At 47.4% G+C, this 22,119-nt stretch overlaps 1 long non-coding RNA gene across 1 annotated transcript; it reads right to left on the reverse strand.

Annotated features, from left to right (window-relative positions):
* Positions 1-1,696: 1,696 nt before the first annotated feature.
* Positions 1,697-8,339, reverse strand: LOC140399579 (uncharacterized). Its single transcript, XR_011937734.1, has 2 exons — positions 7,845-8,339; positions 1,697-1,998 (listed from the first exon to the last, which is right to left on the reverse strand). It is a non-coding gene; the product is annotated as an uncharacterized lncRNA (long non-coding RNA).
* Positions 8,340-22,119: the final 13,780 nt, after the last annotated feature.

Raw genomic sequence — 22,119 nt, forward strand, 5'->3', positions numbered from 1 at the left:
CTCACATTGTTTAAGTAGTTTGTATTTAATATTGTACACGGCTTAAATAGTCTCTGTTAAATTCAGGACACAGGTTAAATAAACTATTTTTTAAAAGGATATGTTTCTAATGTTAGCTTCATGTAGGACACTCATTCAAAGGACCTTTTAAAAATTCGTTCATGGGATGTGGGCGTCGCAGTCTGTGCCAGAATTTTCTGCCAATCCGAAATGGATTGTTAAGAGTCAACAACATAGCTGTGGGTCTGACGTCACATGTCGGCCGGACCAGGTAAAGGCGGCAGATTTCCTCCCGAAAGGACATTTGTGAACCAGATGGGTTTTTACGACAATTGTTTCATGGTCACCATCAAACTTTCAGTGAATTCAAATGTCACCATCTGCCATGGTGGGACTTGAACCTGCGTCCCCAGAGCAGTGCTTAGGGTCTCTGAATCTTTGGTTAACTCGTCCAATGGAAATACCACTACGCCACCGCCTCCCCTCTACATCTATTCCTGATACCTTTTGTCGCTTACCGAATCTCCTCCCCATCCTCTCTTTGCCTTCCGCACCCAGTGACAGTCATTCCCATCTCTCCGAATCCTTTCTAAACACACTGAAAATCTTCCTTAGCCGCTCATTCCCTCCCCACCCATTGAAATTATTTAAGTTCCCTTGACCCCCGTCACCACCGCTTTCCTATCCACTGAAACGTTTCCCAGCACCATCTGCACTCACTGGAAATTCCCCTCACTATTCTTCTCCCTCCGACCGTTCAAATATCTTGTAGCAAGATCAATCCATCTGTGACGCAGAAAACTCCTTCCCCTCCAGCAGGAATTTCATTCCTTGCGCTAAAATCTTTCACAGTCCTCGAATATCCTTTACGGTAACCGACAACCCCGGACTGTGTCCGGAACCCCTCCATGGCGACTAGAGACCCTTCATCCGTGAACCCCTCCATGGCGACTAGAGACCCTTCATCCGTGAACCCCTCCATGGCGACTAGAGACCCTTCATCCGTGAACCCCTCCATGGCGACTAGAGACCCTTCATCCGTGAACCCCTCCATGGCGCCTAGAAACCTTGCAAGGTGCCCTGAACCCCTCCATGGTGCCTGGAGACGCTTCACGGTGTTCCGAACAGTTCCATGGCACCTAGAAACCCGTAACTGTGTTCTGAAACACTCCATGGCGTTCAGAAACACTTCACCGTGCCTTGAACCCCTCCATGGCGCCTCAATGCAGTTCGCGGCACCGAGAAACCGTTAACGGTTCCGGGAAAACTTTTGTGGTGTTCTGAAAACATCCGGGGTGCCCTGAAAAATGAAAGCAAACCTCAGCACCCACTGAACATTTCCTCCACACTGATCTCCTGCACCATCCTCTGAATCACTTCACCATCCTCTTACTCACCCACTAAATCCCTCCCCTATTTTCTGAATCAATTGCCGAGCTCCAGAACCATTTCCATGGTTACCTTCTATCACTTCCAGACCCCCAGCTCGTTCTCCATAGCCCAGTACTTGAGACATCCTCACATGTAAGTGGTCAGAGAGCTGATATTGTGGCCCCCTATCTTATCTCAGACCATTTGCATCGACCTCCCCTCCCCTTTATCTGGAATGTACACATCTGTTCCCAGCCTCAATTCAAACCGGACACCTTCGCTACAGACAGCCTGATCCTGAGGGTTAACAAGACATGAAGCAGTGACCAATGCAGTAAGTTTTATTTCTGATTACAGGCCATTATCCAGACAGCAGGAATATAAGGTCAGGTGTTAGAGGAGTGAAGTAATAAATTAGCCTGTTGTCCAGGAAAGAAGCTTCCATTCAGTGAGAACATGGAGATCCCGGGTTGATGGTCGCCCCTCACTGGATCATTCATCTTTCCCTTCAATCCGAATTTGACCCATCATCGTTTTGGGAAGGGAGAAAGTCACGTGCAATCTTCTCAGTGACTGACGGATCACTGATTCTGGCCTCCAACATCGGAGTTTTTGATTTATAACCGTCTAAGAGTAAAAGAAAACATGATGAAGGAATTAATTACGGGTTGTTCAGCCTGATGGAGAACAATGAGAAAACAGAAAGCAGAATCTCTCAGCCTGACAGGGACACACTCGTCACAAATCAGCAACATTAGGTTTGTTGTATATAATAATATTCCACAGTTTACAGCCTCCCACTCCCAGACTTGTATAAACCCACTCCGTCTCCCCACCTCCTGGTCGGAACAAACTCATTCCCTCCCTCCACCTGCTGGTCTGTACAAACACACTCCCTCCACCTCCTGGTCTGTACAAACTCCCTCCCTCCCTCCACCTGCTGGTCTGTACAAACTCACTCCCTCCACCTCCTGGTCTGCACAAACTCACTCCCTCCACCTCCTGGTCTGTACAAACTCACTCCGTCCACCTCCTGGTCTGTACAAACTCACTCCCTCCACCTCCTGGTCTGGACAAACTCACACCCACCACCTCCTGGTCTGTACAAACTCACTTTCTCCATCCACCGCCTGGTCTGTACAAACTCACTCCCTCCACATCCTGGTCTGTACAAACTCACACCATCCACCTCCTGTCTGTACAAACTCACTCCCTCCACATCCTCGTCTGTACAAACTCACTCACTCCACCTCCTGGTCTGTACAAACTCACACCCTCCACATCCTGGTCTGTACAAACTCCCTCCCTCCACCTCCTGGTCTGTACAATCTCACTCCCTCTCCTCCTCGTCTGTACAAACTCACGCCCTCCACCTCCTGGTCTGTACAAACTCACTTCCTCCATCCACCTCCTGGTCTGTACAATCTCACTCCCCCTCCTCCTCATCTGTACAAACTGACTCCCTCCCACCGCCTCCTGGTCTGTACAAACTCACTTTCTCCATCCACCGCCTGGTCTGTACAAACTCCCGCCCTCCCTCCACCTCCTGGTCTGTACAAACACATTCCCTCCACCTCCTGGTCTGGACAAACACATGCCCTCCCTCCACATCCTGCCCTGTAAAAACGCACACCCTCCAACTCCTGGTCTGTACAAACTCACTCACTCCCTCCACTCGTGGTCTTCACAAACTCACTCCCTCCACCTCACGGTCTGTACAAATTCACTCCCTCCACCTCCTGGTCTGTACAAACTTACTCACTCCCTCCACCTCCTGGTCTGTACAAAGTCACTCCCTCAACCTCCTGGTCTGTACAAACTCACCCCCACCACCTCCTGGTCTGTACAAACTCCCTCACTCCCTCCACATCCTGGTCTTCACATACTCACCCCCACCACCTCCTGGTCTGCACAAACTCCCTCCCTCCACCTCCTGGTGCGTACAAACTACCTCCCTCCACCTCCTGGTCTGGACAAACTCACTCCCTCCCTCCACTTCCTGGTCTGTACAAATTCACTCCCTCCACCTCCTGGTCTGTACAAACTCCCTCCCTCCACCTCTTCGTCTGTACAAACTCATTCCCTCCACCTCCTGGTCTGTAAAAACTCCCTCCCACCACCTCCTGGTCTGTACAAACTCACTCACTCCACCTCCGGGTCTGCACAAACTCTCTCCCTCCACCTCCTGGTCTGTACAATCTCACTCCCCCCTCCTCCTCGTCTGTACAAACTCACTCCCTCCCACCACCTTCTGGTCTGTACAAACTCACTTCCTCCATCCACGTCCTGGTCTGTACAAACTCCCTCCCTCCCTCCACCTCCTGTTCTGGACAAACACATTCCCTCCAACTCCTGGTCGGTACAAACTCACTCCCTCCCTCCACCTCCTGGTCTGTACTAATAGACTCCCTCCCTCCACTTCATGGTCTGTACAAACTCACTCACTCCACCTCCTGGCCTGCACAAACTCACACCCTCCACCTCCTGGTCTGTACAAACTAACTCTGTCCACCTCGTGGTCTGCACAAACTCACTCCCTCCAGCTCCTGGTCTGTACAAACTAACTCTGTCCACTTCCTGGTCTGCACAAACTCACTCCCTCCAGCTCCTGATCTGTACAAACTCACACCCTGCACCTCCTGGTCTGTACAAACTCACTCACTCCACCTCCTGGTCTGCACAAACTCACTCCCTCCACATCCTGGTCTGTAGAAACTCACTCCGTCCACCTCCTGGTCTGCACAAACTCGCTCCCTCCACCTCCTGGTCTGCACAAACTCACTCGCTCCACATCCTGGTCTGTACAAACTCACTCCGTCCACCTCCAGGTCTGCACAAACTCACTCCCTCCACCTCCTGGTCTGCACAAACTCACTTCCGCCACCTCCTGGTCTGTACAAACTCTCTCGCTCCACCTCCTGGTCTGTACAAACTCTCTCGCTCCACCTCCTGGTCTGTACAAAGTCACTCCCTCAACTTCCTGGTCTGTACAAACTCCCTCACTCCCTCCACCTCCAGGTCTTCACATACTCACTCTCTCCACCTCCTGGTCTGTACAATCTCCCTCCCTCCACCTCCTGGTCTGTACAAACTCGCTCCCTCCACCTCCTGGTCTGTACAAACTCCCTCCCTCCACCTCCTGGTCTGTACAAACTCCCTTCCTCCACCTCCTGGTCTGTACAAACTCCCTCCCTCCACCTCCTGGTCTGTACAAACTCCCTCCCTCCACCTCCTGGTCTGTACAAACTCCCTCCCACCACCTCCTGTTCTGTAAAAACTCACACCCTCCACCTCCTGGTCTGTACAAACTCGCTCCCTCCACATCCTGGTCTGTACAAACTCACTCCCTCCACCTCCTGGTCTGGACAAACTCCCTCCCTCCACCTCCTGGTCTGTACAAACTCACTCCCTCCCTGCACCTCCTGGTCTGTACAAACTCCCTCCCTCCACCTCCTGGTCTGGACAAACACACTCCCTCCCTCCACCTCCTAGTCTGTACAAACCACTTCCCTCCCTCCACCTCCAGGTCTGTACAGATATACTCCCTCCTCCTCCTGGTCCGGACAAGCTCACTCAATCCCTCCACCTCTTGGTCTGTACAAACTCACACCCTCCACCTCCTGGTCTGCACAAACTCCCTCCCTCCACCTTCTGGTGTGTACAATCTCACTCCCTCCACCTCCTGATCTGTACAGACTCACTCCCTCCCTCCTCCTCCTGGTCTGTACAAATAGACTTGCTTCCTCCACCTCCTGGTCTGTACATACTTACACCCTCCACCTCCTGATCTGTACAAATAGCCTCCCTCCCTCCACCTCTTCGTCTGTACAAACTCACACCCTCCACCTCCTGGTCTGTACAAACTCCCTCCCACCACCTCCTGGTCTGTACAAACTCACTCATTCCACCTCCTGGTCTGCACAAACTCACTCCCTCCACCTCCTGGTCTGTACAATCTCACTCCCCCCTCCTCCTCGTCTGTGCAAGCTCACTCCCTCCCACCACCTCCTGGTTTGTACAAACTCACTTCCTCCATCCACCTCCTGGTCTGTACAAACTCCCTCCCTCCCTCCACCTCCTGGTCTGTACAAACACATTCCCTCCACCTCCTGGTCTGTACAAACACATTCCCTCCACCTACTGGGCTGGACAAACACACGCCCTCCCTCCAAATCCTGCTCTGTACAAACGCACACCGTCCAACTCCTGGTCTGTACAAACTCACTCCCTCTACATCCTGGTCTGTACAAACGCACTCCCTCCACCCTCTGGTCTGTACAAACTCCCTCCCTCCACCTCCTTGTCTGTACAAACCCCCTCCCTCCACCTCCTGGTCAGTACAACTCACACCCTCCACCTCCTGGTCTGTACAAACTCACTCCCTCTACATCCTGGTCTGTACAAACTCCCTCCCTCCACCTCCTGGTCTGTACAAACTCCCTCACTCCACCTCCTGGTCTGTACAAACTCACTCCCTCCCTCCACCTTCTGGTCTGTACAAATTCACTCCCTCCACCTCCTGGTGTTTACAAACTCACTCCCTCCACCTCCTGGTCTGTACAAACTACCTCCCTCCACCTCCTGGTCTGTACAAACTCACTCCCTCCCTCCACCTTCTGGTCTGTACAAATTCACTCCCTCCACCTCCTGGTCTGTAAAAACTCCCTCCCTCCACCTCCTGGTCTGTACAAACTCCCTACCTCCACCTCCTGGTCAGTACAAACTCCCTCCCTCCACCTCCTGGTCTGTACAAACTCACTCCCTCCACCTCCTGGTCTGTACAAACTCACTCCCTCCACATCCTGATCTGTACAAACTCACTCCCTCCACCTCCTGATCTGTACAAACTCCCTCCCTCCACCTCTGGGTCTGTACAAACTCCCTCTATCCCTCCACCTCCTGGTCCGTACAAACTCCCTCCCTCCACCTCCTGGTCTGGACAAACACACTCGCTGCCTCCACCTCCTGGTGTTTACAAACTCACTCCCTCCACCTCCTGGTCTGTACAAACTCCTTCCCTCCCTCCACCTCCTGGTCTTGACAAACTCCCTCCCTCCACCTCCTGGTCTGTACAAACTCCCTCCCTCCCTCCAACTCCTGGTCTACACAAACGTACTCCCTCCACCTCCTGGTCTGTACATAACTCACTCCCTCCACCTCCTGGACTGTGCCAACTCCCTCCCTCCACCTCCTGGTCTGTACAAACTCACTCCCTCAACCTCCTGGTCTGTACAAACTCACTCCCTCCACTTCCTGGTCTGTACAAACTCCCTCACTCCCTCCACCTCCTGGTCTTCACATACTCACTCCCTCCACCTCCTGGTCTGTACAAACTCACGCCCTCCACCTCCTGGTCTGTACAAAGTCACTCCCTCAACCTCCTGGTCTGTACAAACTCTCTCCCTCCACTTCCTGGTCTGTACAAACTCCCTCACTCCCTCAACCTCCTGGTCTGTACAAACTCACTCCCTCCACTTCCTGGTCTGTACAAACTCCCTCACTCCCTCCACCTCCTGGTCTTCACATACTCACTCCCTCCACCTCCTGGTCTGTACAAACTATCTCCCTCCACCTCCTGGTCTGTACAAACTCACTCCCTCCCTCCACCTCCTGGTCTGTACAAATTCACTCCCTCCACCTCCTGGTCTGTAAAAACTCCCTCCCTCCACCTCCTGGTCTGTACAAACTCCCTACCTCCACCTCCTGGTCAGTACAAACTCCCTCCCTCCACCTCCTGTTCTGTAGAAACTCCCTCCCTCCAACTCCTGGTCTGCACAAACTGACTCCCTCCACCTCCTGGTCTGTACAAACTCACACCCTCCAGCTCCTGGTCTGTATAAACTCACTCCCTCCACCTCCTGGTCTTTACAAATTCACACCCTCAACCTCCTGGTCTGCACAAAGTCACTCCGTCCCTCTACCTCCTGGTCTACATCAACACACTCCCTCCCTCCTCCTAGTCTGTACAAACTCACTACCTCCCTCTACCTCCTGTACCGAAGTACAGTGAAAATTAAATGGGGAGAAATGGCTGATGGAGATGCTGATCCTGTCTTCACACACAGTCCACACTCTCACAATCTGTAGCAGTGTCAGTGACCAGGAACAGTAACTGAATTCTGCAATAAGGACAATGACAAGAGTTTGCTATCCGGATCAATGATCCCACTATGACCCAGCAACGTGCCCCGCCCAGTAACCTGTGGTTTCATTATTGATCCGTGTGGACCAGCTCACAAAACCAACAAGCCCCGCGAAACACTCCGATAGTGACTAAAATATCAGAGATTTACCAATGGAGATTGTTTATCCTGAATTCTTCAGTTTGTTTTAGAATCTCACAATCCACATCTCTTAACCTATCAAACCATTGCATTCAAAGCAAATACAATCGATTTAAAATTAATCTGCATGAACCCCAGCGGCTTTAGTGTTGGAGAACGTTCAGAGATTCTTACTTCCTTCCATAATACCTGATTGCGCTCCAGTAGGATTGCTCTGAGTCAGCACGAGAAGTACAAGCACCAGGAACAGCGCTTTCTGCATCTTCACTGGGGTCTGTCAGAGTTACTGTCAGAATGCTGGTGTAGATCTGCTCTCTATCTAATCGCGGAGTGTTGCTGCTTTTATAATCCCACGAGCGGGCGTGTCTGCTTCCTGGTGATATCATTGGAAACTGTTTTCCTTAATGCTGCCTTATTTCCATGAATGTCGCCTTGAGCAAAGCCAGATCCACACAGCTGTTTAGTTTAAAAATCTAAAGGGGACAGCAGTGTACCTCGCTAGTGTTCCACATGATGTGTTCCTCTTGCTGACAGCCTCTCCCTCCGAAATGAAGCTGTGCTTAGAGTGCATATACAGACACAGTGCCTGTAAAAATGTTCATCAAAACCCCTGAATTTGGACGAACGTCCTTTTTTGTGAAGCACATCTGTATCTTAGACCCTGTCGCGTTGTGTAAGGCCATCTTCAGATGCCTATCCACATGTAGGTCCGGACACTGTATCCCAGCACTCTTCAGACCGGAGACATTATTTCCGTGTCGTCCCTGCCTCGCACTTTTGTTAAAATGCATCACGTCACAATGAAGGAAAAGAAGAGCAAAGCAAATTACAGCACAAGAGCAGGCCCTTCGGCCCTTCAAGACTGCAGCCACTTTGCTGCCCGTCTGAAAGGCGCTTCTGTGGCCGCGAAAGGACTCCAGGTTGGTAGTTTGCCTCCCTGATGCCAAGGTCCTGGATGTCTCTGAGCGGCTACAGAACATCTTCAAACGGGAGGAAATCAGACAGAGGTCATTGCCCACATTGGCACCAATGACATAGGAGAAGCAGTAGCGAGGTCCTGTAACTGCAATTTACGCAGCTCGGTACAATATTAAAAAGCAAATCCTCTAGGGTAGTAATCTCAGGAATACTCCAGGTGCCATGTACTCGCAAGGCTAGCAACAGCGATATAGTGCAGATGAACACGTGGCTAAAGAACTAGTGCAGAAGGGAGGGCTTCAATTTGTTTGATCACTGGGATGTCTTCCACGGAAGGCGAGGCCTTACAAGAAGGGCAGGTTACACCTGAACTAGAGGGGCACCAATATCCTGACTGGGAGGTTTGCTTGTATGCTATCTGTCTTACTTGTTGTACTCCGTGCATTGAAGCAGATACACTCCAGACCTCCAGGCCCACTGAGTTCGACCTCCCTCAGCCTACCCTTCCTGTTATCCTGGCTGACCCTGGTACCATGCTCATCCCCAGTCTCTACACTTGCTGGCGTACTGTCCTGATTCCCACCCCTGCCAGATTAGTTTAAACCCACCCGCACAATACAGCTGTAGATGGTTGGGCCCCCGGCAATATCCTGAGGAACTCCTGCAGCGATGTCCAACCATCGTACCTTCTGCCAGGTATGACTCCAACCAGCGGAGAGTTTTCCCCCTGATTCCCATTGACTCACAGTGGAACATCATCTTTGTGTATTTCATGATGCCTTTCTTATATTCCTTTCTTTATCTCTGTTCCACATCCCGACTACTGCCTGGGGGTCTGTACCTAACTCCCATCAGGCTTTTTCCCCTTTCTGCTCCTCAACTCTACCCACGCAGATTCTATGCCTTCCAACCCTACATCGCTTCTGACTATAAATTGAATTCATTTCCTTACTAACAATGCAACCACGCTCACTCGTCCCAGCTGCGTGTCCTTTCTGGAGGGCATATATCATTGGCCATTTAAATGCCAGCCCTGATCCCCTTGCTGCCACGAGTCTGTGATGCCCCCAACATCGTACCGGCCAAATTTCAATTTGCGCGACCATCTTATTCACCTTGTTTCGTATAATGCGCGCATTCAGGTGCAACCCCCTCATTCCAGAATAGACCACCACCACCGCCCCACTCCGTCATCATATTTGTCCCCTCTTTTGCTTTAGCTGAAGTTGGATTCCTGCCACCTTCTCCTGTTGTACTAGGTGTTCTGGAAATTTTACTATCCTTTCTGGAGGCCTCGGCCCCTTTAATTAAATTAAAGTCTTCTCCATTAACCTGCGCTTCTACCTTCTCCTTTAACTTGGAGTTTCTAAACCACGCCCATATGTTCGGGTCGCGCCCGGCACTGGATGGGTTCTGGAGGGGGGTTGCGAGAACTATATCTAAGGTGGTGAAAGTCCAGGTCAAGCCAAGTTGGGGGCTAGCACTATTTGGAGTGGCGGACGAGCCGGGTGTGCAGGAGGCGAAAGAGGCCGGCATTCTGGCCTTTGCGTCCCTGGTAGCCCGGCGGAGGATCTTGTTAGTGTGGAAAGATGCGAAGCCCCCCAGTGTGGAAGCCTGGATAAATGACATGGCAGGGTTTATCAAGTTGGAGAGGATAAAGTTTGCCTTGAGAGGGTCAGTGCAGGGGTTCTCCAGGCGGTGGCAACCGTTCCTAGACTATCTCGCGGAGCGTTAGATGAAGATCGGTTAGCAGCAGCAGCAGCAACCCGGGGGAGGGGGGACATCTCTTTCGGGGGGGGGGAGGGGGGGGGGAAGGCTGGACGGGGAAGGGGGTTTTCCTGGGGGCACTTGAGCAAGAAAATACATAAATGTTCAGGAAAGTTAATCTGTGCGGGAGGAATCGAATGTACAAAGTTCTGTATTATGTCGATTTGATATGTGTATGTCTTGCTCGGTGACTTTTCTTTTCTTTCTGTTAGGGGGGGGGGTGGTTATATGGGTGAAAATTTTGTTGAAAAATTCTTAACAAAACATATTTTTAAATAAAAACTTGGAGTTTTTATCCCATAACCCAGTAACCCCACCCAATACTAAGGGCAATTCTGGACACTAAGGACAATTTAACATGGCCAGTCCACCTAACCTGCACATCTTTGGGCTGTGGGAGGAAACCAGAGCCCCCGGAGGAAACCCACGCACACACGGGGAGGATGTGCAGACTCCGCACAGACAGTGACCCACGCCGGAATCGAACCTGGGACCCTGGAGCTGTGAAGCAATTGTGCTATCCACAATGCTACCGTGCTGCCCGGTTGACTGGGACGCATTTATTTCCAGGGGTTTGGATCTATAGAACTTGTACGGAGCATCCATGTGGGCATCTTGAAACAATATGTAGATAGTCCAACTAGGAAAGGGTTCGCACTGGATCTGGCACAGCGGAATGACCATGGCCAGGCTTTCGACATTTCTGTTGGGGAACATTTCATGAAGAGTGACCATAATCTATTTTGTTTTAAGGTACTGTTAGACAAAGATAAGAGTTGTCCTCGGGTGAAGGTGCTAATTTGGTGGAAGGCTGATTATAACAATATTCGGCAGGAACTGAACAGTCCAGATTGGGAGACGTGGGGGGGGGGGGGGGTAGCTGGGGGTGGAGGCGGATGTTTGGGAGTATATCAACATCTAGCATGTGGAACGGTTTCTAATGTCAGTTGAAAGGAAGTCAGGACCGGGATGATCCTGTGAGGAAGAATAAGAAGGACAAGTTTTGGGAACCTTGGATAATGAGGGATATTGTGAGCCAGGTCCAAAGTAAAATGAAGCATGTGTAAAAGGGCTGGATGGCTGGGAACACACAAAGCCTGTGAGGAATATAAAGAAACCAGGAAGGAACATACGCTAGGAGTCAGGGCTTAAAGGGTCATGAAAAACGTCATCGGCAAACAGGATTAAATAAAAGCCCAAGTCTATTAGACATATATAATGAGCAAGAGATGAGCCAGGTAAAGGGTTGGCCAAGTGAAGGACAGCGGAGGGAATATCTGCTTGGAACCAGAGGAAATCGGAGAGGTACTGAATGAGTACTTTGCATCAGCATTTACCACAGAGAACGACTTGAGGAATGATGTGTCTGGGGAAGGGTGGGGTACATTGGTCAGCTCAGGCTTGTGGAGCCGAAGGGCCTGTTCATGTGCTGTACCTTTCTTTGTTCGTCTTCACCCCAGATGAGATGGCCAAACCCCTGCCCCAGACAGCACCAGAATCTGCGAGATTATCGATCTTGGTTCCAGTAAATAATACCAATGCCGGTAACTGTACTCTCCCCGATGACGCCTCCATTTCTTTCTCCGCCGCCCCGCCCCCCACACACACTTTAACCGATCCCTGTACCATGGTCAATTTGGTCATCCTCGCTCCAGTCCCCGATTCCACCCAATCAGGTGGAAAGAATGTCGAACTTTTTGGAGATGGACATGGGCTGAGGATCCTGTAACTCTACCTCCTGGACTCCTCCACCTGGATCTCATCCCTCTCCCCACATCACCCTTCTTATGTTACGTGTCTCTTAGTTCCTCAGCTAGGTTATATTCATGTCCCATTTTTTGTAACCATATGTAATCATATATACATGACTCGTATCTCGTATTCCATAACTCTTATTTATGTCTTAATTATTTCCGACCTTGTATTACCTATATTCCACTGAATTGTCTTCCAAAATTAGGTCTAAAAAATTATCTTTCTTCATATTGTTTAAATTAACTAGGAGCCTCCCTCACTCCAGGGATCGATGTTCAATAGGGGAATACACTCAGAATATCAGGAGCAACATTTGCCAAATGTTAAAATCTGTAAGATACGTCTACAATTTGACACAGCTGCCTCAGTTACAGAGACAGAGTGTCAAAGAGAATACCCTCAGCGGCTGAATATCCACAGGGTTTGGGAAAACAGAATTCAAAAGATCCAAAATCCTCTGAGATAAATATTGTTCACCTCGTTTCAGTCTTCAGTGGCGGCCCCTGAGACTGCGTCTCCCCTATCCAGATTGACCGGTGAGTGTCTACAGATACGGGTGGATATATCGCGATGCGGAGTAGGTATTTGAGTGAGACATGAGAGCAGAAGGACAGTGTACAGTTTATGGTATAAATAGTCTTCCTTATACAGGCACACAGAGTGTAAAGAACAGATTGAATTATCTCAGCTACAAAGTCAACTTGGCTGTCACAACATGGCAGACATGACAGAGACATGACTGCAAGATGCTCACAACTAGAAAGGCTGACCAAACAGCTAACAAAATCCACAAAAACGGTGCCTGAAAGCAACCTCGCAAGTGAAAACATCGGCATCACAGGAAACATTTACAATTTTTAAGGAAAATGAGAAAAGTTAGAAGATATGTGGGCCCTTTTAAACTGAAATTGAGCTGTTTTCAATTAAAAGAAGGTGGTGACAGATATGCTGAAGAATGGATTGCTTTCAATATTTACAATAGAGGAAGAGGTTGGCATGCCAGAGGTCTCAAGGACAATATTATTAAACAGGAGCAGGGATTGATTAAAATTCACACAGTCTGCGCATCACTAATGGAGAAATTACTAGTGTTGGAATGTGACAGATACCAAGGAATAGGCCCTTCCCATTCCAGGGGTTTTAAGGAAGGAGTTGGGAACATTGCAGATTCCTGAAATGACGAGTAACCGTGCTAGCAATGAACATGACCCTTATTCTGGAACTGTGTCTCCGAGTTCAACTAGTGAGCTCGTATGCATAATCCTCATGCTGTAAATGTGAGTCTTAGTTCTCCAGCGAGCTTATGTACATGACCATTAATCTGTAACCGTGTTTCTCAGTCACCCAGAGGTGTATGCACGTAATATATTTCATGTAACTGTCACCAAATTCTCAAGCAAGCTTCCTTACAGTACTCTTGTTCTGTAACTGGGCCCGCCAGTTCCACAGGGAGCTGACACACATGACGTTTGTTCTGTAACTGTATCTCCTGGTTAACAGGCAGTGTGCACACACGATCCTTATTCTGTAACTGTGTCTCCCAGTTAACAGGTAGTTTGTAAAAATGATCGTTATTCTGCAACGTTGTCTCCTAGTTCTATAGCGACATCATTTAAATGTCACTTGTTCTATTGCTGTTTCTCCTAGGTCGCTGCCTATGTAATTTTCAATGGTTTTAATATTCATGTCCAATTTTTTCCGACCTTTGCTTCTATATTTTCGCCGAAATTTTCTTGCAAACTTTGGCCTCAATAATGATCTTCTTTCACGTTATTTAAACTGACTCGGATTCTGCCTCACCGACGGATCTGATGAATAATTGAAGATCTCACAGGTAGACATCCTTTCGGAAGGAGCGGTCACAGTATGGTTGAATTTAAAATACAGATGGAGGGTAAGAAGCTAAAATCCTATTGCAGCTTCATCTGCTTAAGCAAAGGAGACGACACTGAGGGAGGAGTTGGCTAATGTAGACTGGGAGCAAAGACTTCATGGTTGGACAATTGATGAAAAGTGGAGTACTTTCAGAGTTTATTCATAGTGCTCCGCAAAGGTATGTTGCAGTGAAAGTGAAGGAGTGGAGGAAAAGGGTTAATCAGCCATGGGTATCGAAGGGAAAACGTGAATAAAAATCCAAACAAACTGGCAAAGATTAGTGGGAAACTAGAGCATTTGGAAACCTTTGCAAGTCAATAGAAAGCCACGAAAAAAGCAATAAAGAAAAGGAAGATAGATTAAGAGGCTAAAGTAGCTGGGAATATAAATGAAAAGGAGTGGCTAGGGTCAACATTGTTCCTTTCGAGTATGAGAACGGGATTTAATAATGGGAATTGAGGAAATGGCGATGGGCAGCACGGTAGCATAGTGGTTAGCACAATTGCTTCACAGCTCCAGTGTCCCAGGTTCGATTCTGGCTTGGGTCACTGTCTGTGCGGAGTCTGCACATCCTCCCCGTGTGTGCGTGGGTTTCCTCCGGGTGCTCCGGTTTCCTCCCACAGTCCAAAGATGTGCAGGTTAGGTGGATTGGCCATGCTAAATTGCCCTTAGTGTCCAAAATTGCCCTTAGTGTTGGGTGGGGTTACTGGGTTATGGGGATGGGGTGGAGATGTTGACCTTGGGTAAGGTGCTCTTTCCAAGAGTCGGTGCAGACTCGATGGGCCGAATGGCCTCCTTCTGCACTTTAAATTCTATGATAATCTAATTCTATGAGTGAACGAATATGTTGTGTCGGTCTTCACAGTATAAGCCACAAACAGCATGCCAATAATTAAAGGCAAGGAGGCTATGGCAGGTAAGGACCTAGAAACGATCATTATTACTAATGAGATAGTGTTGGGTAAGCTATTGGGGCTACAGGTACACAAGTCTCCTGGCCATGATGGAATGCATCCCAGGGAACTAAAAGAGATGGCGGCGGAAATAGCAAATGCACTCGTGATAGTTTACCAAATGTCGCTGGAACCTGGGGCGATTCTGGCAGATTGGAAAACAGCAAACATGACGCCACTGATTTAAAAAGGAGGGAGACCAAAGGCCTGTTAGCTTAACTTCTGTAGTGGGGGAAATGCTAGAATTTATCATCAAGGAAGAAATACCGAGACATCTGGATCGAATGTGTCCCAATAGGCAGACGCAGCATGGGTTCATGAAAGGACGGTCATGCTTCACTAATTGTCTGGAATTCTATGAGGGCATTACTAGCTCGGTAGACAACGGGGAACTCGCGGATGTGAGGTATCTGAATTTCCAGAAGGCATTCGACAAGGTACCGCACGAAAGGCTGCTACATCAGTTAAAGGTGTAAATTGTTACGGGTAATACAGTAGAATATATAGAGGATTGGTTAACTGAAAGAAAGCAAAGAGTGGGGAAAACAGTTTTTTTCTTGTTGGTGATCATTGGCTAGTTGTGTTCCTCGTGGATCAGTGTTGAGATCGCAATTGTTTACAATTTACATAGATAATTTGGAGTTTGGGACCAATTGTAACGTGTCAAAGTTCGCAGATGTCACTAAGATGAGTGTTGGAGCAAAGTTTACAGGACACTGAATGTCTGCAGAAGGTTGTAGATAGTTTAAGTCAGTAGGTAAGGATCTGGCAGGTGGAGTACATGTTTGGTAAATGTGAGTCAATCTATTTTGGTAGGAATAAAGCAAAATGGACTATGATTTAAATGGTAAAAAATGTCAGCTTGCTGCTGTGCAGAGGGACCTGGGTTCCCATGTGCATGAATCGCAAAATGTTAGCTTGCAGGTTCAGCAGGTGATTAAGGCGGCAAATGATATGTTGTCGTTCATTGCCAGAGGGATGGAATTTAAAGAACAGTAAGGTTATGTTGCAGCTGTTCAAGGTGCTGGTGAGGCCACACCTGGACTACTGTGCACAGTTTTGGTGTCCATCCTTGAGAAAGGATGTGCTGACATTGGAGGGGTGCAGAGGAGATTCAGCAGGTTTATTCCGGAGTTGAAACGCTTGTCTTTTGACGAGAGACAGAGTAGACTGTGACTATACTGATTGGAATTTGGAAGAATGAGGTGGGACCTTCTGGAAACAAATGACGGGAATAGATAGGATAGATGCAGGGAGGTTGTTTTCACTGCTGAGTGAATCTAGGACTAGAAGGCATAGCCTAAAAATATGGGACAGCAGATTTAAGACTGAGTTTAGGAGGAACTTCTTCACCCGAAGGGTTGTGAATCTGTGGAAATCCCTGCCCAGTGAAGCAGTTATTGCTGCCTCGTTGAATCTGTTTTTAAGACAAAGATAGATATATCTTTGAACAGTAAAGGAATTAAGATTTATGGTGAGCGGGAGGGTAAGTGGAGATGAGTCCACAAAAAGATCACCCACGATCTAATTGAATGGCGGAGCTGCTCGAGCGGCCAGATGGCCTACTCCTCTCTCTGGGTCTTATGTTTTTATTGTGTTCTTATGTCGAACAGTGAAATACTCTCAGCAGATCAGCAGAAACACTTGCAAACTATTCAAATACACTCGATACATTTGCAAGTTGACACATCAGCCTCAGTTACAGAGACGTCCTGTCAAAGGTTATAGTCTCTGCGGCTGGACATGCACAGACATATGGGGTAGAACATTTAAAAGATCCAAAATCATCTGAAATAAATAATATTCCCCTCGGTTTAGTCTTTAGTGCCTGCCCCTTACACTGAGATTGTATCACCTCATATCGGTCTCCCCGCATAGTGTACAGAAACGGGTGGAGATGCCACTTTAAGATGAATATTAAACATTTGGGTAATGTATTAAAGATGAACACTTTGCAGTTTACAGTATCAACACTGTTCCTGATATAAACTGATGGAGTATGAAGAAAACTTTTCATGAACCCAGCCTCAAATTCAACTTGGGGTTGCAACATGGCAGCCAGAAAAGACATGTCTGGAGATGGTTGCAACTGTAAAGGGTGACAAAGTAGATAGTGTAATCCGTAAAAATGGAGTATTGAAATAAACTCGCAAGTGAAAACAAAACATTCACAGAAAATGTGTAGTTTTATGTGGAAAAGGAGAGTGGTCGGAGAGTATGTGGCTCCTTGTAAATTCAAAATGGTTCTGTTCGCAATGAAAATAAAGTGATGAAAAACATGTAGGATGAATGTGTTACAGTTTTCACCATTGAGGGCGCGGTTTCCATGTCAGGGAGCCTAAGAAACTATTATTGAACAGGAGCAGGGACTGAAAAAAATTCAGTCGGGGTGTCACTAATGGTGAAATTAATAGTGTTCGAACGTGAAAACTCCCCACCAACAGACCGTTCCCATTTCAGGGTCTTCAAGGGGGGAGATACAAACACTGCAGATTCCTGAAATCAGTAGAACCCAGATACCTGAGATACAGACCATTGTTCTATAATTGTGTCTCCTAATTCCCCAGATGAATTATATGCATGACCCTCATTCTGAAATGTGGCTCCTAGTTCCACATACACATAGTATACCTGTCCCTTATTTTGTAACTATGTCGCCTGGCTCTCTGTATGACTTATACATATAACCCTTATTCTGTAACTGTCTCAGAGGTCCCCAACTAGGTTATTCAAATGATCCAGTTTCTGCAACTGTGTCTTCTGGTAACAGTTAGGTAATATGCATGATTATATTTTTTAAAAATCTGTCTCCTAGTTTCCCACCTCGCTAATAAAAATGACACCCATCCTGTAACGTGTATAGACTTTCCCCAGCTCGATTATCTGTAAATTTGCCTCTTTGTACCCCAACTAATTTTTGTACAGGATTCTTATTCTGCAACATTGTCTGCTTGTTCTCCAGGTAGAGTATATACATGTTTTCTGTAACTGTATCTTCTATAACCACCTGGCTTATATACATGACCCTTATTCTATAGCTGGCTCCTTGTCATTCTGTAACTTTGTCTCCTAGTTCCCCAGCTAACTTACGTACATGACCCTTACTCTGTACCTGTATCGCCTAGTTCCCCAGCTAACTTACATAGGTAAGGTTTACTCTGTAACTGTGTCTGCTAGTTCCCATCTACCTTTTAGACAAGACCCTTATTCTGTGCCTGTCGTGCCTCGTTTCCCAGCTAGTTTATATACAGGACCCTCATTCTGTACTCGTGTCTCCCATTCCCCAGCTAGCATGTTTAACTAACCCTTATTATGTACCCGTGACTCCCAATTTCCCCATTTGCGTATATACATGGCCCTTAGTGTGTACCTATGTCCCCTAGTGTCTCTATGTTCTCCAGCGACCATGAATACGTGGCACTTATTCTGAAACTGTCACCCAGTTCCCCAGCGAACTTACATACATACTCTTATTCTGCAACTGTGTCTCACAGTCCCGCAGCTAGCTTATAGAGATGAAACACGCGATGTTAACTGTGCCTCCAAGTTCATAGAATTCACAGTGCAGAGGGAGACCATTTGGCCCATCGAGCCTGCACAGGCCGTTAGAAAAACCACCCTACTTTAAGTACACCTTCTCCCCGCAACCCAGTAACCCCACCCAAACCTTTTTGGACATAATGGGCAATTTAGCATGGCCACTCCACCTAACCTGCACATCCCCGGACCGTGGGAGAAAGCCGAAGCTCCCGGAGGAAACCCACGCAGACGTTGGGAGAACATGCAGACTCCGCACAGACAGTGACCGAAGCCAGGAATCGACCCTGTGACCCTGGCGTGTGAAGAAACAGCGCTAACCAATGTGCTCCTGTGCCACCCACTGACAGTGCGACCAAGTGACACTTACTCTCAGTAATAACCTGCTCGTTGACCCCCAGTTCGGTTCTACAGCAAGTGAATATGCATAACTCTCATTGTGCAACGGTGTCTCCCAATTCACCATTGTGCTTATACGCCTTACACATGTTCTATAACTGCGACCCTGAGTTCTCCGGCTAGCTTATATATATGACGCTGATTTTGGAACTGTGTCTCCCGCCGCCCAGATAGCTCATATACATGACCCTTATTCTGTAACTATATATCCTGGTTCCCCAGCTAGTGATATCCATGGTCCTTATTTTGTAACTGTCCAGACAGTTGCTGAGGGAGATTTTATACGACCCTCATTATGTATCTGTGTCTCCTAGTTCCCCAGATAGCTAGGTACACATGATCCTTATTCTCTAACTGTCTCTCCCAGTTCATCAGCGAGCTAATATACATGACCCATTTCCGTAACTGTGTCTCCTAGTTTCACAACTAGTTACCATACATAACTCTAATTCTGTAACTTTGTCTCCTCGTTCTGCAGGTAGCTTCTCTACATGGCCAGTGTTCTGTTACTGTGTCTCCGCCTTCTCCAGCGCGAATGTATACATGACTCTCACTGCAACTGTCACCCTGTTCCCCAGCCAACGTACATGCATACTCTTATTCTGTAATAGTGTCTCACAGTTCCCCAGGTAACAAACATGTATAAAACTCATTCTGGAACTGTGCCTCCCAGTTCTCCAGCGAGCTTATGTACATGACCATTACTCTGTAACGGTGTATCTTAGTTCAACATCTAACCTACACGCATGATCACGATTCTGTAACTGTGTCTCCCATTTCCCAGCTGGCTTGTATACCTAACAGTTATTCTCCACCTGCCACTTCCAATTTCCCTGCTTGTGATACACATGGCCCTTATTATGTAATTGTATCTCCCAGTTCCCCAGCTAGATTTTGTGCATTTCTTTTATTCTGCAACTTTATCCCAGTTTACTGAGAGCTTTTATATTGTGACCCTCATTATCTAACGGTGTCTCAGAGTTCTCCAGCGACATTAAATTAATAAATATGATTCTGTTATTGACTCCCAGATCCTCCGCGACATTATATACATGACCGTTATTCTTCAACGGTGTCTCCCACTTGCACAGCTCGCTAACATACATGAGCCTCATTGTGTAATTTTGTCTCCTAGTTCTAAATAAATGACCCTTATTCTGCAACTGTCTGTCTAGGTTCCCCAGAAGCTTATACACATGATCTATATTCTGTAACTGCGACTCGTAGTTCTCCAACTAACTTATATACATGAGGTGTGTAACTGTATCTCTTGCTTCCCAAGGTAGCTTATATACATGAACCATTTTCAGTAATGTGTCAGCCAGGTCCTGAGCAAGTTTATATACATTACCCTCTGTATGTACCTATGTCTCCTAGTTCCGCAACTAGCTCGTTATATTATTCCCTAGTTGTATCTGCTGGTTACCCAGCGAGGATATATCCATAATCCTTATTCTGTAACAGTGTCTCCTAGTTCCAGTTAGTTGGAAACATGATTCTTCCTCTCTAACTGTGTTTCCTTGGTCCTCAGTGAGCTTATACACCTGACCCTTATTTGTAACTGTACTCTTAGTTCCGTAGCTAGCTCAGATCTATGACTTTGTTCCAATCTTGTGTTTCCAAGTTCTCCGGCTATGTATTTTGCCATGATTATTTGATTTATCTTCAAATAGTTCAGAGCATTGCTTCCAAATTTTCCTCTAAATTGTTCACCAAAATTAGGTTGAAAGAACGATCTTCATTCACGTCACTTAGACTGACTCGGAAATAGGGCCCATGTAAATAATCGCACTGTGGAAGAGGAGGTGCAGTGACGAATAAGGTTCGTGTATATATGCCAGCTGGCGAACCAGGTGACACAGTTATAGAGAAAGGGTTGTGTATATGACCCAGCTGGGGAACCATAGGACGCAGTTACAGAATAAGGGTCATGTATATAAGCTCGCAGGGGATGTGGCGGACAAACGTTGAGAAAAAGGTTGATATATATCAGTATAAAAACTGGCAAGTTATGCTACAGTTCTACAGAAATTTGGTAAGACCGCACTTGGAATATTGCGCACAATTCTGATCACCGTTCAACCAGAAGGATGAGGAGGCTTTGGGGAGGCTGCACAGATTTACCAAGATGTTGTCTGGTCTGGAGGGTGAGAGCTGTGCGGAGAGGCTGAATAGACTCGGACTGTTTTCATTAGATCCCCTGGAAGTTGAGGAGTGACCTGATCGAGCTCTTCAAGATTATGAGGGGCATGGACAGGGTGGATGGGCAGGCACTCATTCCCAGGGTGGAGGGATCAGTCACCAGGGGGCATAGGTTTAGGTTCCGCTGGGCAAAGTTTCGTGGAGATATGCGAGGCAGATTTTTTACACAGTGTGTGAGGAATGCCTGAAACGTGCTGCCAGAGGCGGTTGTGGAACAGATACATTAACGGCGTTCAAAAGGCACCTCGAGAAACACGGTTAGAACGGATATCGAGCGATACATCACGAGGAAGTGCTGCGGGGTTTGGTGAAGGGCGGTATCATAACCGGTACAGGGTTAGAGGGCCGAATATCCTGTTTATGTGCTGCATTGTTCTTTGTTCTAGATCAGTTCACTGAGAAATAAGGAGATACGGTTACAGTATACAGGTCATGGATCTCAGCTAGCTGGAGAACGAAGAGACACAGTTACCAAACAGAGCCATGTGAATAGGCCTGCGAGGGAACTAGGAGACACAGTTGCAGAATGTAGGTAATATAAATACGCTAGCTAGGAAAAACTGGAGCCACGGATGCAGGATCAGGGCCAGGACTATCAGCGAAATGTGTATCTATAATGAATAATGATCAGGTATATAAGCTGTCTGTAGAACTGGGAGAAACATTCGCAAAATAACGGTCATATATATATAAACTCCATGAGGAACGGGAGAGAAACAGTTCCAGAACAAGCGTCGTGACTATAAGATAGCTAGCGAATACGGGGACACAGTTACAGAATAAGGGCCATGTATATATTTTGCTGAGGAACGAGAAGGCTCATTTACAGAATGAGATTAATGTATATAGGAGATACAGCTACACAAGGAGAAGGAGACAGCTAAAGAAATTAAATACTGCATATATAAACTAGCTGGGAAACACAGGAGATACATTTGCTGAAAATTGGACATGTATATAATCTAACTGGACCACTATCAGACAATGTTTCAGAATAAGGATCAGAGATATTAACTATCTGGGCTATAAGATTCAGGGTGGTCTATATAGGAGGGATG

The sequence above is a fragment of the Scyliorhinus torazame genome, chromosome 23 (genome assembly GCF_047496885.1).
Source record: "Scyliorhinus torazame isolate Kashiwa2021f chromosome 23, sScyTor2.1, whole genome shotgun sequence".
NCBI lineage: Eukaryota > Metazoa > Chordata > Chondrichthyes > Carcharhiniformes > Scyliorhinidae > Scyliorhinus > Scyliorhinus torazame.